Source organism: Corvus cornix, chromosome 12 (assembly GCF_000738735.6).
Source record: "Corvus cornix cornix isolate S_Up_H32 chromosome 12, ASM73873v5, whole genome shotgun sequence".
NCBI lineage: Eukaryota > Metazoa > Chordata > Aves > Passeriformes > Corvidae > Corvus > Corvus cornix.
In genome coordinates, this window is record NC_046342.1 from 6,960,075 (window position 1) to 6,974,566 (window position 14,492).

Below are 14,492 nucleotides of genomic sequence, written 5' to 3' on the forward strand. Positions count from 1 at the left end.
AGGACATTAGATTGGTGTTGGCTTGCCTGCAGAAAAGTGGAGCTGTAATTATTTCATTGTTTTTCATCTGCTGCACTGGTCAAATGAAAAATTTCAGGAGATAGCATAATGGAAGAAGAATTTGGACTCTACCTTTTTTTGAGTAATGGTTATCTTAAAAATAATTCTTAAAAGTATTAGAATGATATAAAACTAAGTCCTTTAAACTATTTCCCCTGCTACATTGACAAAGATTTGTGAGGATCTCATTAGTCACAAGAAGTCCAACAAAGGAGTACTCACTTTAAGAAAAATGTTTCTTTGAAAAGGGAAATGTATTGTTTTGGATTTACACAAGGAGCAGATAGTAAGGTGCCCTTCTCGCGGGGTCACCCAAGCAAGTAGCACACATATGTTTTCTGTTAAACTGCTGCCCCTGCTTCTGCACTTACAGTACATTTTAAGGAAAGGAAGATAAACTCACACCAGGAAATAGACTACAAAATGAAATCTTTATTCAAAGTACAAACCAAAACCATTTTGTGGAGATTTTTTTAGGATTGCTAAAAAAGAAAACGATGGGGTTTAACTCTGCTGTAGTTTTAGATCATCTATTCCTTCCGAGTCAAAGGAAAGAAGAAATCTCCAGGGGGGAGATTAGAAGCAGTCGTTTATGGCGGGTATGGGCTGTGAGGACGTTTGTGGGTCGGGAAGGGAGGCTCCGCTCGGATCCGCAGCTCCCGGGGCGCCCCGAGCTCCCGCCCCGCGCTGCGCCCGGCGCGCCACCGGGGGGCGCCACAGTACGCGGGAAGCGCCGGGAAGGGCGGCGCGCGGGCTCGGGAAGGGCGGCGCGCGGGCTCGGGAAGGGAGGAGCGCGGGCTCGGGGAGGGAGGCGCGCGGGCTCGGGAAGGGCGGCGCGCGGGCTCGGGAAGGGCGGCGCGCGGCTCGGGGAGGGAGGAGCGCGGGCTCGGGAGTGGCGGCGCGCGGGCTCGGGAAGGGAGGAGCGCGGGCTCGGGAAGGGAGGCGCGCGGGCTCGGGAAGGGAGGAGCGCGGGCTCGGGAAGGGAGGCGCGCGGGCTCGGGAAGGGAGGCGCGCGGGCTCGGGAAGGGCGGCGCGCGGGCTCGGGAAGGGAGGCGCGCGGGCTCGGGAAGGGCGGCGCGCGGGCTCGGGAAGGGAGGAGCGCGGGCTCGGGAAGGGAGGAGCGCGGGCTCGGGAATGGGGCGTCTCCAGAGGAACCCTCGCTTCTAGAGCTGAAGCTCTGAGCGGCAGCTTTCTGACCTTTCTGCCGCTCACCCCAGAGTTTAGAAATGCCTGGTGGTAATTTGTCTTTCTGTGCTGATCTGACACTGGGGAATTCCTGTCCCAGTGGAGTATCAAAGTGAAGAGGGATGGTGGAAAGAGAAATTCCCAAATCCTGCTGTCTTCCCTGCGTGTTTGTTTTCCTCCCCCCCCCCTTTTTTTTTTTTTTTTTTTTTAAATTTAAAATTTATTTTAGCCCCCTGTACATTAGTCACAGAATTCTGGTCCAGACCCTTCTTTTGAATTTGCTTGTGTTTTCTGAACTTTTTTCACCTTTGGCTACAGACAGTCATTCCTACTTCACGGTGCAATGGCAATGACCGATAGCTTTGAAATGAAGTAACCACCTGGAGCCCATTTCTCCCAGGTGTGGGTGCTGAGCCACATTTAACTGCAGTCCTCATGGCCATACAGGCATTTCTCCTCGGTATTCTCTAGAGATCCATGGCAGAGAGACTCTGCTGATTTTTTTTTTCTCTTGGCATCAACACCATCAGGACTCACAGCATCCTTATGCTGGCTACAGGGAGGTGCAAAACCACCTACCAGGTTATTCATCCACTTCAGCTGTTTGTTTGGGATCACAAAAAGTTGGCATTGCCACTTCCAGGATGTGATGAAACCAAAGTGCATTGGTGAGGTAGACAGGATGCTGTTGTAATCCAGCATCTCTTTGGAGGAATCGATAATTCTGACCATTAGAAGAGGTATCATTTCATCATAGTTGCCAGAGTGAGAGTGGAGTTCTTACAGACCTTCCCGGTGGGTTTGACTCTGGCATCATCTGGGTTACTGTTGGTATCATGCATTTCACAGTCAGTGAAACACTTTGCACCTGGGAGTCCCTCCAGCCCTGTGATGAAAGGGGGCAGCTGTGTCCTGGAAGGCCTCTTAAGGCAGTGTTAAGCCCTAGGGCACCTTGAGGACCTTTCTGGGCAAAAGAGCCCATGCAGAACACCAGTGTGGATAAGGAGCTTATGACAAACATGTCAAGTAAGTCTTTCCATGTCTCAATGTCTTCATATGAATACTGGATGCTTTTAAAAAGTGTTTTAAATAATTAATTTTTTTTAGCTATGCTTAGAGCTCATTAAAGAGCTAAGTGGATCAAAACCTATGGGTTATGATACAGTTATAGACCATGTGTGTGGTAGTCTAAGAATCTATATTCAGTTCTTGACAACACAGACTCGACAGTTTCTGTGCTTTCACTCCCACGTGCTATAAATATACAATGGAAAAATCTAAGTGTTAAAAATTTCAAAGTGTTTCCTAGGCTGTTCCTGCGATGAAAAGAATGTGCCAAAGTGGGTCATAGGTGAGAGTGGAGAATGGGATCTGCTGTTCTATGATGTTATTTCCTCATAGTAATGTTAAAGGTAAACAGCTGTAACAGTGGTACTGTACATCCTGACAGGTCAAACACGTGAGAGAAATGCCAATAAAACCCCAACTCATTTAATCATTGAGATTAAAAAAAGTGTTAAGACTAGGGTTTTATTTCTTGAGGTGGAACGTTTTTGAACTGCCTTTGTAATTATTTCAATTTTGTTTTATACATTTACCTACCTGCCAAGCAGCTCACAGATGTAGGGGCACAGCTGGGTAGCACTTTTGGTTTTGTTTCTGAGGAAAGTTTATCTTAGAGCCGGTAAACCAGTAAACCTTTGAGTGGCTATTGAAGATTTTGAACTTCTAATATTGAGCAAAGGAATTCTTCAGTTCTGCAGGACTTAATTAATATTTTTTTGCATGGAATTTCTTGTTTTAAAGAAATCTACAAGGTGATGAATGTTATATCTAAATTCTAACATGAATCCCCATAAGAAGAACACAGAATTTCTGATATAGGTGTTTTCCTCATCCCTTGTTGACCAGTTTTTATCAGTGTTTTCTCTAATAGAAAGGCTGTGTTATTACTGTGTAATAACTTCCCTTCAGGGTCTGCCATCTTTTTTCCCCCCTCTAATGCAGGTACAAACCTAATGTGTGGAGGTGTTCCTGCAGTCCAATGGAAGTTGCAACAGAGTTAGTGTTAAGAAATATTCCATTCTCTCTCACTGTGTGTTTTTCATTAAATATTTTCTCAAGGATGGTAAAATACAGCTTAAAAATTGCCTGCTCAGCTCAAAATCACTTCCCTATTGATTTGGTTATCTGCTTGCTGCTTTTGCCGTGCAGACCAGCAAGCAGGTTTGTTTCTTTGGTGAACTTAATCAACGAGGAGAGAGAGAACATGGAAAAAAATATGCTTGGTCATATCAAAACATTTTCCATGCATTTCAGCAATGTTCATACCAAAGCAATTACTCTTGTTTTTCATGAATATTCCTGTAAGAAAAAAGCAATTTCCATCTAAGCATGGTTATTAGTTTTCCTCATGAGATCTTGGAATGCATTATTAGAAATATTCAGAGAGATATGCAATTGGTGGTACTGTTGTGTACCATTGGGAAGCCTTTAATGACTGGTTCCTGAGACCTTCCTTCCTCTCTGTGCTGTGAATTGGCGTGGGTGAGAATAATTATTGGTTTGAATGCAATCTGTACCAGTGCCCTTTTGAACAGAGGGTTCAGGCTGCAATGTCTAATTGTGGGATAGATGGATTTATAGCGAGTTGTGGTCTGCAGGGCACAACACTTTCTGGGTACACCATGCCTGCTTCTGCACAGCTCTGCAGCTGCGTGCTCCCAACTTCGTTTTTACAGACGATGGATGCTGTCATTCCTGGTCTCTGTGAATGAATCAGAAAGGAAAAAATCTTGCTATTAGTTCCACCATTTGCTTATAGTTTCTGACTTTCTTATATGACTACACTGGAATTATTTGAAACTTTTTTTTTTTTTTGCAGGTACTTTCCTGCCCATCTTCAGCTGAGTGTCCCACAAGACAAATGCAAAAACTTATATTAGTTGTACTTAAGAGCTTTAATAGGGCTGTGTTTATTAGTGTATCATTTTGTTATCTCACCAAGAACATGTTATGATGTTTTACATGCCTGGTATTTTCTAAAACCGTGGAAATCCATCTGAAGAATAATTTTTGATTTCCCATTTTTCAGATAGGAAAGCTGAAGCATAAAACCAGAAAGACTCACTCAGGGTTCCCAAAAAGGCTGCTGTTGAGCTAGGAATAGCCTGAAGCTTGGGTTCTTAGAATCCTACTTTAGTATTCATTACTGATCCATATCATGTCCTATTTGAAATATAAGGGAATCAAGATTTATTTTCTGCTATGTTTTTTAAAATAGAAAATATTTCTCCTAATAGAGGACCCTGTGCTAAATACAAAGGATTGTAAGTTACTGAATCCGCAATGACTGAGTTCTTTCCTTGTTTGGTTTGGAATTATTTTTTTTTTTCCATGAAGTTACAAATGTATTATTTCTACTCAATGCTGATTTTGATCTTGACGTCATGCAAAACCTCAAATTCCCATTCCCTCTGCTGAGAATCTTAGAGCACAGGGGAGACAGACACTGTGAGTAAGAAATTTTTGATTAGTTGGTGGTTCATCATAGTAGGACTACATGTTTTTTTGTTGTGTTTCCCAAGTATTATTACGTAGTAAATACAGATTCATTTTTTAATTGGATGGAATGTATTTTCCTGGTAGTCAGCAAATGAAATTGTATCAACCAAACTAATTCAGCTACAGAAAACCCGAATTTAGACAAAAAAGGCTCTTTTTTTTTTTTTTAATGTCCCTGTTACTTTAGTCTGCGTATTATGAGTACTAGAAAGGGTGAAATTTAATTTTAGTGAATGTTCAAAAGAATGTTCAATGTTCAGAATGTTCAAATGAATGTTCAAAAGAATGAAATGAGTGTGCTGAAGGAATCCATGGTGCTTGTGTTGGAGGGCAGCCTCTTGGGAGCTGCAATCTGCAATTGAGGCGCGGTGTTTTTAAAGGAATCCACGCTGCTTTACAGGGCATCTTGGCTCTTTAGCATTTATTTCTAGGACTGCCCTGTGGCAATCATAAATCATCCTGTCAATAGGTCCTTGCCTGGACTATTTAGACTTGAGACATTGATTCCCTAGGAGTCCACTTTTATAAAGAAATACTGTCCATTTCCATTCAAGAAAGGACACTATTGAGAGGAAATATGGGCACAGGAAGACTTGTCTGCCTTCTGGTGTTTTCTTCTGGTGCTTTCTTCTCCAGGCAAATAGATGATCTGGGTTTGAATTCCACATCCTGATGCTGTTAAGCTTCTTGAAATAGACCACTTTTGATATTCTCTGCATACGACTTTGCCTCAATAAGTACATGCCAAAAAAATGAATGTGCAATCAAAAAATGTTACCAGTATGTAGTGTGCTAAAGAAATTAATTTCAGTGTTAATAAATACACCAAGTAATTTTTAATATAAGCCAGGCAGTGATTTGATGCAAAAAAGTAGAAAATAAGAGGCAAGGAAAAATCCCTCAGTTGTGAAATTGGCGTTAATAAGTTCTAACATTAATGGCATAGCTCTAACATTTCAAAAAAGCAGTGGTCCACAGGAATGTGTTGGTGTTAAGATGTGTACCACAACACGAAACATTGCTGTGCAACATGTGTTAAAAATATACTTTAAAGAGAATTACTACAATTTGATTTAATTATATTCATAATAGACATTCGCATGGCTTCCTGGTTATAACTAATTAATCAACACAGAGCACACACTTATTAAAGCCAAGGACAGCTGTGGCATATATATGCACAAATATAGGAAATATGGAATACAGCCATCCATACTCTGTGGTGCAAATAGCTTTGCTTCAGTTAAAAAAGGGACCTTACTAAAAAAGCTTAGTGTACAATTATATTTATATATTTGCATACATATACATGGCTATATGTATATATTCATAAAAAAGTATTCTTAAATAATTCTTGTTTGTATTTCACAATTAATGTGAAATGATTGTGTTACTATTTAAACAGCTGCTTCCTCAAGTCTTTTTAGCTTACCTCCACATTTTTATGATGTTCTTATAAAGTTTTTGGGGTTACAGATAACTGTCATATTAGATCTTGAATCTTCAGTTTCTGAAAGCACGCTGCAGTCAGCTGCCAGTTTTTATTAATTATTTCTATTTATTCTTTCCTTAATATTTCAGCTTTCTCAGCATGTAGCTCAAACTTCTGAGAAAGGTTGGTTTGCAACTCCAGCAAGTTCTTCAACAGCTGCTGCTGGTTAGTCAGCATTTTATAGGTGATTGTCATTGTATAGTATGGCAGTAAAAATGCTGTACAGAATAATGCCATATATATTTAATAAACTTACAATTTTTGCAAGCAACATAAACCTTGAACTGATTTCTAAAATAGTGATGCTTCTAAATATCTTTTCATCTGTCATACCTAGAAAATACAACGTGTAATATTTTCTGAGGCTTCTTTTAGAAATTTCTGTGGTCAACAGCCATAGCGGCATTTTGCATTTCTGCTTTGCTGGGTACGAAGCTGCTCTGTGTGGAGGTGAGAATGCCTTCATTTCCAGCTTTTATCATGGGGAAGGGTTTTATTTCATGAGGAGGTTATTTGTGTGGTGCTTCCGCAATGAGCTGTGAAAGTAACTCTGAAATTTCTCTCCGAAAGCGTTCCCCAATCTTAGGATCTGATCTGACAACACCTTGGCCCTGGTCCTGACTGCACTGCAGGCTCTTTGCACCATCCAGAGCACAAGGTGACTCTGGGGCCAGTTTAATTGGCCATGGAGGGATGTGCACAACAGAAGGAGCCTCCCTGGAGACTCCAAAGTGTGGGGTTGGGCCACGCTCAGGGAGCTGCCAAGCTGATGGTGCAGAAGCCTTTGGGAACATTGGCAGCCAGAGAAAATCCGATTAGACTTTGGACAGCTATGATTTATGTGAAAAGACTACACCAATAAATGTGCAGCCAGTCCACTTCCCAGCCAGGGTGTGGGGAGAAGTGTTCACAGTGAACTCATGTGTTCACAGACTGGTTTGCAGTTTTAGTGTCTCTCCAATCTGTGTTGTGTTAAAGACACGATAGTTTCAGTTAAAGCTCTAGGACAAATAATTTAACCAATGTATTTCTGTTGTGTTTTTTTTTTTTTTCTGCATAATTATCACTGTGCTAGAAATGTCCCAGTCTGTGGATTTAACTTCATGCCTAGGCTCATATGCGACCCAGTGTAAAGAGCTCCTCATTCCAGTGGAAAGGGTTAACAGGAGATGAACAAGGGATGTGCAGTTAAGATATCTGCATGAAATTTTTAGGGGAGTTATGGGAAGCATTTTAATCTTATAATTTTTCACAAATTATTCCTTTTTTAAAATAACACACATTTGAACACAGCTAAAATGTCCCAGGCTTTACCACACATCCCAAATTTTGCAATAACAGGAGAAAATGTGCCCTTTCAGATTCTTATGTTTTCTTCATCCATCTCTTCACTTAGAAAGAGAGTAAAGGGAAATTATATTTAATCTTTTCTTTCTCATCCTCCTACCTAGAAAATTATGGCACTGAGTCAGGTGGGTAATTCAGAATAAAAAGAATAGCTCTTGTTTACATTCCTGTATCTAGTTTTCAGAGCTCTTTTTATATTTCAAAATTATTTTTTCTAATAGTTCTGGGTGTAAATTTGGCAGACCATTCACACTGCATTTATTGATGATTCAATACCAATTGTCCTTCTCTGAGAAGGTAGTAATGATTTTTTTCATGCTTTTTGCTTTCTTTTGCCTTTTTTTTTTTTTTTTTTGATATTCAAATCCTGACAACAATTGCATCATTCCTCCACTAAATTTTGAAAAATATTCATTACCATATGTGAATTATAGTTAAGAATCCCTTTGTGACTTTTTATAATAGAAGTGTGCAAAAATAATAGGGCTATTACATGTGTGAAAGGCTTTGTACATCCTTTATATGTCTTAGAATTTGAATAGATGAAGTATCAGGACTCAATGAATTGTTATCTTCCCCACTACCGGGTCAAAATAGCAACAATGGGATTTTTGGGATGGCCATAAGGTACCCAGGATGCCACTGTTTAAACTGCTTTTACTTTGGCCTGAGTTGGGCACTGGCTCACTGGAGTGCCAAATAATAACTGAATTGGTGGTATTGATCCACACTGAGGCAAAAAGAGCAAATCCTTTGGATTACCAAACCCTCCTTGGAATAGGCAAATTACATATTTATTTTAGGAGAAAGAGTGAGGAATTAAATAGGCTCAGAGACAGAGTTATCCTGGGTCAGGTGCATCCAGACTGTGACTGAGGACTATTGGCCAGTCAGTGTTAAAGCCTCTCAAATGTAACTTTAGTTCTTTATTGCTACTCAAAGTACCTCTAGTAGCATTGATGTTTGTATTTTTTAAAGCATATTTATTACTAAGAAAAAGAAAATTGTTAGATACTGCTTATTTACAAAAAATAAGGGCTTAACCTTGCTGGAATGTTTGCTAATCATCAAATGGGTCAGTATTTTACATTCCTGCTTGAGTGAAGTTGTGAAATACTCTTTCTGCAAGAGATACAAAGGCAGACATGAGGTGGGGAGCAGGTGATATTTAAAGAAACAAGTTCATAAAGAAGGGGCTGAGAATAGCCTGTATTATTTATATACCATGGTATGTAAAGTTTCAAAGTCAAGTGATTTAGATCTTTGTATTTTTATGAAGTGTCCTATCAAAAACTTGGTTTCAGAGCTTTGTGTTCAACTGTATGTTTGTGACTATATTTTGAAATTTTGAAACTTGAGTATCCCAACATGAAAGATTATTTTTCTGTGATTGTGGTCATGGCACTGTGTCCCTTTGGTATTTCTGCCACTGTTGTAAGTTTCTTAAGCAGTCTTCTATCTGTTTTGTCATTTCTGTAGGAAAACTTAACATATTATGGGAAATTTTGATTATATGTGTTAATATGTATTTTCTGATTTCAGTATAAAGGACATATAGCACATTTTGCCATTTTATTCTGGTTTTGACTTCTGCAAAAAGTAGTTATGTAGAGGTTTCTCTCAAGTATTCATGCATCTTATTTGATAGTCCAGTTCTGAAAAACCATTATCTGCTGGACATAGAATAAATGATGGTAGCAATGGTGCTGAACATTATGAGAGGATTAAAAACTGTCTCCAGCAAAAGAGTCCCATTCAAACAGCTTGGCTAACATTCTCTTCTCTCATCTCAAATGCTAATTGGACTTCAAACTGGAGCAAATAGTCCAGCAAAACAACCTAACATCACCTGAAAAATATGCCCCTGCAACATTTCACAGTGGGGGATGCAGCCATGCATGGCATGTGAAATTAAAGGTATGTCACATCCTGGCATATCAGCTGTGTCATTTCACCCACGCTGTAGCATTGCAGACTCGAGGTGACATGCCACAGCTGAAAAGCCAGCATATGACAAGCTCTTCATTTAAACGAGCGTGCCAGATGCCAGGAAATTCTGCAGTCTTCACTGATGTTCTGTATAATCAGTCTCTGAGCTGCTGTGCTCTCTCCAGTATGGTATTTTGAAACACCACTTAGGCAGAACAATGATTATCTGTACTTTAGGTGTGCATCTGGAATAAAATAATGACAGTAACCCTCTCCCCCACTATCCTGCCCCTACATCTGTAAATCATTTAAATATAGCACTTTGTTTCAGAACTCCACATTTGCCAAGGAATATCAGAAATCCACATAAAGTCCCCAGTGCCAGATTTTGTATCTGGTCCTCTGATTTAGATGAATAATGTGTAAAAGTTCATGAGGTGTGAAACTGCATATAGATAGCTCCTACTGCTTTATGCACATGAGGACATTAAGGTTTCTTCCAAGGTCAGTTCAATTCATGCTCACCAAATCCTATCAGAAATGTCACTTGCCTTTAGATACAGCACATGACTAAAAATTTTGTTAATATTATCTTACTGTCCCACCATACTCAGTTTTGAAACCCTCATATAATAATAGGAATGATGTCAAGACCATACTTTCTTAAAGATGTCATGATATACTGTTGCTGTAATTTAAAAGTAAGGACTGTTAGCTACTGTCCCAACTTTCATCTTCCATATGCTAAAGAGCCATGAGCTAGATTTAATATGAAATTTGGTTCTTAGACTTCTTTAAAAAACAATCACAATGGCTGCAGACATACCTATGCATTTTTTTTTTACACTTGTTTCCAATATGCTTATCTATTCTTTATTTGGACTCATCCATCCCATTACTGGAAATCATGTTTATAACAAAATGTATTTTTTTTTCCCTGTTCAGAACAATTAGTTGATCACATAAACTGCCCAGTGAAATTTTTCACTAAAAGCTGTATTGCAATTAATAGCACGGTCAGTCCTTGTAACTGTGGATGGTTGATAACTGCAGGCTATTGTTAATGCCACAACAAAGAGTTGTTTTTAAAGCATGCAGCTACATACTAAAGAACTTACTGACTGGATTTGATGAAACTGTTTTGGATGAAAGAGTTGGCTGACACAAAGCCAGCCAAAAGGTGTGATCACTGAATAACATGAGATAAAACTGCCTGTTAGAGTAGTCCAAGGAGAAGAATGAATACCATTTATTTAATGTTAATTTTATTATTTACTGTATTTCGTTGGTTCAAATGTACTCCAGAAACAGAAAGTTAGTTACATTTGAAAATGTTGAGCTATTCTGTGCGAAGTGATGTCTCTGCTCATGTGCTTTGTGTCATCATAACTTCCACATTTAAGTTTTAGATCCCTTACTAGTAGCTCATCAAAAAGTGTAAGGATTAGCATGAGTAATACAGATTTATGTCCACCTTGATCCAGGAATGTTCTTTTGTGGAAAAGGATAAGACATGTCATGTCTTACTTTCCAGCAAATCTTTTCTCTGTAACCGATCAGGTCTGTGTGTTCCTGAACCTGAATACTACTGGAATTCTAAAAAGATACTCTTAATCCTTGGTCACTGTTCTTCTCTGTGACTGCTAATAACCTGCAAAATTAAGTGTTAGTCTTTGTTACTCATGTTGACTAAAAGATAAGCTGCTACATGCTGTATTATTTCTGCCCTGGAATTTCTATGGCACTTACTTTCAAACCCACACTAAAATGAGTAGCCATAGTCAGATACAGAATGTTTAAAGTCCAACACTAGCCATGACTTGACAATAAGTACCATTGAAGTGCTTGAACGTTAGGGCAAGACAAAAAATTATAATCATGGTGGGGAGACAAATTTACCTCATTTTAAGTGCTATTTGGATAGTCAGGGAGCTCTAAGCTGCATAAGTTTCTAAAAGTTTTAAGGCAAAACTGACTTGAGAGAACTTCCCTGCAGATTTCACATTTTAGAGTTCTGGTCATTGCAGTGGCCCATCCCTTATGTGCAGTAGTTTTGGGTAAGGTACATCAGGCACACTTAAAGACAGGAAGTTTTTCACACATCAATGATCCTGATTTTTCAGATGTACCTATTGATACTTTCTGGGCTTTTTTTTCCTCCCCGAAAGTGTATTTGTATTTCTTAAGCACAAGTATATGATATTTCTAGTCAGGAGATTAAAAACGTAAATACGTTGTTCCCTGAGATGTTCACATCTTTTTGTGGGTTTACTGGGGGGGGAGAAAAGCTGGCTAGAGTTTTAAGAAATATTTACATATATGAGCTGAAGTGTTGCTAACTGCACTAAGAAAGGCTCTACTTTCAGTTTTAAAGAGGCATTTTTAATGCCAACTTTAATTAAATTTTGCAAATGCTATAATACTAAGGAACATGAGGTTCTGATAAGAGGGAAATTTTTTTAAGGCTGGAATGATTCTTTAAAGTCTTTGATATTAGAATAATGAGTTGTCCCTTTGAAAATCACAATAATAAATATCTTCAAATTCTTGCAGAAGTAAAGCATACTCCTTTGGATCAGAAGATATGTTTGTGTTGACTTTGTTTAAGAAATAATACCTGTGCTAATAACAGTGAATTTAAAACTGTCAGAATTTCTAAAGAAACCCAAAATTTTTGCTCCACTTGCTTGATCATCTGAATGGAATTTCAGGTACATATTTCCTCTTATAGTTGTATAGGATATAAAGTTTTTCTGTTTTACCTTTTAACTCAGTAAATTACACAAGAATGAGCTTTGCGTATCTAATGAACAGCTCAGAAGATCAGGAACAAAGCATTTTTGTAGAACTAACACAAACTTCAGATAGGTGAGTGCAGAAACTGTTGCTCAGCCACAAATGGTTTCTGTCAGATTCAGCTTTTATCTGAAGGAATCAGGATCCTGAAGGAATCAGGATTAACATAATGAGAATTTTCATGAACCATCTCATCCTAATTTTAGACGTTTTGGTGCTGAATAGTACACTAGGCTTTATTATGAAGCTTCATGACTAAGCCTTTTTGTTTGATAAAATACTTTTGCCCCGTATAGTTTTATTTGCATTCATTTTCCTGTTTGTCAGCTGTTTTTTTATTGTCTAGAGCTTGAAAAAGGAGACAAAGTATCAGTAAAATTCTGATCATCAATGTTGATGATGGTATCATCCAAAATAACAACTGCAGGTTCTGCATGTTTCCTAGAGCCCTTTGTACTGGACATGTCTAAAGGGATGTTCGTTATATATTGTTGTGAATTAAAAGTAATTACAGTTAATTCTAAGAATTAATGGAATTGAAAATATCCTTTATCTGGATTTTATGGTAGGATGAGAAGCTGTGCATCACTTCTAAATTTGACAATCAAAAGAAATCAATCATAAAGCAGTAAGCCTATATAATAGGCACTAGCCTTTGATGAAACTGTCTGGAGGGAAATGTTTGCAAAATATGACATACTTGCAGTGATACAAAAAATCTGCTAAGATTTTTCATAAGGTTTTTTCCTTTCCCACATCAAAACCACAGCAAATGTGATATAGTTGAAGAACTGATGATAAAGGGGCTTTTCTGTTTGATTCAAGTTATTGACAGCTTCTATTGCAGCTTTATATCTCTACATGAGTGTGCAGCATTTTTCTCTTTCTTCTTGCGCCTTTTACAGCTTTTAAGCTATTTCCCTTCATGTACTCTATGATTCCACTTCTATATACTCTTCTGTTAAAGGTGGAGAATGATGCTTCACAAGGAAAGCAGGGTTGCCATCAGAGATGACACCACAATTTCTTTAAATTCTTCTGTTAGTAATATAAAAAATATTTTGTATAAAAGAGTTTCTTTTGGAGAAGAACTGTCTTGGAATTTCATCTGTCCTCCAGTTCAAACATATTTTTATCTCCTTTTCTTATTTATAAAGGAATTGTAACCTGCCTTTCTCTAGACCCAGTGTGGACAAAAGTAGCATTACACCTGATGGTGTGGATTTTAAGAAAACAAACTCTCTCTGAAATCTTTGAGAGTTTATAGAGCATGGAGGATTTTTAGTTCTGACTTTGACTTGTGTATCTCAGAAAAAATGGTATATTTAATGAAGATGTCAGCATGATTTGCCCAGATGGCAGTGGAGTAGATTTTTCCCATTGTGAAACTGATGGTAAATCCTTCCTCCTTGCTGTCCTCTGCAAATTACTTTCCATTCCCAAAATCTTGTTTCAGGAAGTCCTTCCTGATGTGAGCAATGTATTAGGTTAGTTACCTAATACTTATTCAGTGACATGGATAAAAGCACACATGGAATTTGGCAGGTGTAGGTGAGCTCTGTCACAGACACAGCAGGAGGAGACAGGAGCCTCTCAGAAGGCAGAGTGTGTATGAATATTGAAAGTCTATGGTGACTGAAGTTTTGAATTTCTTTAGTAATTTTATTAGTTGGCAAGAAACTGCGTGGACTTCTGTAAATATTGAAGTAAATTTAAGTTTGGAAGTCTGAAATCAGGTTCCAAGTCCATAGGTTGGTGCCTAAATATAACTGGCCTGATTTTTAAAAGGTTGAATATCAGGTTAGTCATACTGAAGCAATGAAGGGTATTCCCAAGGGATGGATACCAGAGACTGGTTTTAGACATCAGTTTGGAAAACTTGGACTTTGGGATTTAAATTCTCAAATATATACAATGTCTCTTTTTTGTCACATCTAAATTTTACTCTTGATCTTCGTTAAATGTTGTGAATGAGAAACTGTTAATGAACTTTTTATGCACTTTTCAATTGTATAACTGAAATTCATGTTCTCAGACGACCAGGTGTTTAAATCCAGGTGCTCTGTAAGTGCAGCTTTACTGAATATTTATGAACTTCTCAAGATGTAAACCAAACTAA